The sequence below is a fragment of the Neurospora hispaniola genome (genome assembly GCF_033458365.1).
Source record: "Neurospora hispaniola strain FGSC 10403 chromosome Unknown B0T23scaffold_3, whole genome shotgun sequence".
Classification (NCBI taxonomy): Eukaryota; Fungi; Ascomycota; class Sordariomycetes; order Sordariales; family Sordariaceae; genus Neurospora; species Neurospora hispaniola.
In genome coordinates this window covers 703,834-706,855 of record NW_026944408.1, presented here as the reverse complement: position 1 = coordinate 706,855, position 3,022 = coordinate 703,834, and positions in this window count along the sequence as shown.

Below are 3,022 nucleotides of genomic sequence, written 5' to 3'. Positions count from 1 at the left end.
TTAGATATTTAATAACTTGAAATTAAAATTCCCTACCGGGGTAGGCCGAACCCAGGTAGCGGTAATATCTATCAATTCTCCCCTATTAATATAAGTAGCGCTATAATTAAAATTAAAATTCCTTTAATTTTGACACTATACTCCCCTTAAGAAAATTATTACTATTTAAATATTAAAGGAAATTATAAAACTCCGGGTAGCTATTTAAAATTTTTAATCGTTTATAGAAGCGCCCGAACTATTCGTTATTAAAGCAAAATATTAATAAATTGATAATAGTTTAATTTAGTTACGTATTAATTTTAGTTCTATAAAGGATTTCTTTAAAATAAATAAGAAAGTAGAAAATAAATTCCCGGAACTTCTATTGTAAAGTAAAGAGTTCGAGCCCAGCTTTTTTATCCTAATTAACTTCACTATAGTTGAAACAGAGCTTCTCGAATAACTTTTCTAATATCCGGTTAATTAGAAAAGATTCAGTAAAGGCAAATAAAGTTTGGTGGATGGTAGGCGAAAGGTTGGAGTAAAAATAGTAAAACTAGGCCCCTAAATCGCTAATAGCCTAGCGATTAATATACAATTTCACCTTAGCCATATAAATTTATATATTAAGCTCCTTTTTATCCCCCGTAAATTTATTAAAGTACGGGAGCACTGGTTTCGGGGTATTAGAGGACTCGGGAACTTTAGAAGCCTTTAAAGTAACTAACTCGTTAATTAGTACTTAAATAGTTATAGTAAATTACTATTAACATTTAGAAGCATTCTAAACCTAAGGAATTAAAGCTATAACATAATATAGTAAAGAAAAAAAGTTAGCAGTTGGAAAATACTCTTCGGGCAACTAGAGGTATCCGAAACAGTAAGGGTACTAAAGACTGCTAGGGAGCTAGAAAAAGATTAAGAAGAGGGTTGGTTATAATATAAAGGATCTACAAAGTATACACGCAAGTAAACCTTAAAAAGAGGGAAGTCTATACCCTATTAGTACAGAACTTCTAGCTAAATATACGAAAAGCATAGGCATCGAAGGTACTAGAAATGCCAAAGCTAGAAATATAGCCCGTACGACGCCCGAAGAATACACCTAATAGTACACAATACATCTAGCGCCAAGACGGCTACCGATAGCCGACCCGCCCGTACACCCAACCAGAGGGCACGCCTAGCTTACACGCCAGGTAAACACTCTAGGCGCCAGCCCCGTAACATCCCAGACGTTTAGCAGCCTTCTATCGTCCCCACATATAAACGTTTCAAAATTTCCGACTTGTATTTAGGCATCTCGTAATTTTTGAAATATCTAAAAAGTCCGACTGTCAATTGACTGTTAATTTACAATTCGAAACACCCCCCCCCCCCCCCCCCCCCCCCTCGCAGTACGGCTGTCACAAAGTTCGAGGAGACCCACATTTTATATAGGGCGGGGGTTACGGAGGCAGAGGGGGTCTGTAACAGAGACTACCTTGTCGTTGCTTGCTTGAGGGTGTGTTCGGCGTACGCGGAAATGGACCTAGAAATGGAAATTTTTAAGGGGAACAGCACTGGCCTTCCTAAACCGGATTTTAGCGGTAAAATCCAATAATTTGTGGGTCTCCCAGTTCCAAATCAAAGCCCAGTTTCCAGAACCTATTCGAATGCTTCAGAACCTAGAAATAATGCATTTATCAATAAATATCGTAATATAAATAAAAGGATGTCGGATTTCAACTACTTTATTTATTTTTGTAATCTCCCGTTTTTTAACCCTCGATTTATCTATTAACGAATGTAAAACCCTTCTTTTTATACCTAAATAACTGATAGTCAAGTTTAATTATTAATAGTAGGCGAATCTTAATCCCTAGGTTTTTAAATCCTATTAATACCGAATTCCTAATAGTCTTAATCCTAATCCTAACTATTATTGGATATACTAACTTTTGCCTAATTTAATTAACCTAATTAATCTATTAGCCGTTTAAAGGGTAAAGGGAAGGTAGTAATAAAAACGACGACGAAGAAGAGGAATTGGGTATGGACCGACCCTTAAGAAGTCCACCTCTTTATTCTACTAAAGTAGGCTATCGATAAAGGGATAATTAATTAAAACGGTTATAAAAAGTAGGTATATAATTAAATAATTAAGAATATACATACTAAATTCGGTAGCGCGTCTAATATTAAATAAATATGTAATAAAGTCGATTATTATTAATATAAATAGCGTATTTAGTATATTCTTAAAAGTTACTCTATATTTAATTTCGGATTTAACCTTAATAGTAGTATACCTACGGCTAATAATAACATTTAAAATCGATTAATTGAAATAAGTAAATATACTATATATATATATAAATAATATAGGCGAATTAATTAGAGTGTTTTAAACGTATAAAGAGGTCGGTTAATTCCGCAATAGGGGTCTTCAATATCGGAAATTTATAGAGAAAGCGTTTATCAAAAACTAGGGAGCTACTAGAGAGTATATAATAATACTAAGTCGATTATTATTAAATAAGGAAGTACAGTAAATAATTCCCCTAAAATTATTAAACTTTTTTAATAATAATAATAACAATAACAGTAAATTCCCCGTCCCCGCCTATATAAAGGATGGGAATTTAAAGGGGAAGCGGTAGTCTGCTATTAATAATAGTCGCGATCCTAAAAAGAGGAAGCGGGAAAATAATAGTAAAATTATCGTTGAGAATTTGAGAAATCTAATTATATTAATAAATTAAAGTAGTAATGATTATGTTAAGAAGGTTATAATTAAAGAGAAATAATCGATTACCGAATAATTGAATAAAGTATTTAATATTTTTAAATACAATTAGAAAGATAAAGTTAATAATATTATTACTAATTTCGTTTTTACTAAATAGGAATCTTCTAAAGTAAAAGCGAATATCTTTATAAAAATATTTTGAAAGTAATATAAAGTTTACTTTAAAAAAGTAAAGAAGAAGGTCACTAACAATAGTAGAATTAATAAAAATTATAGAGGGGTAGGAATTGAACCGTTATTAAACTTACC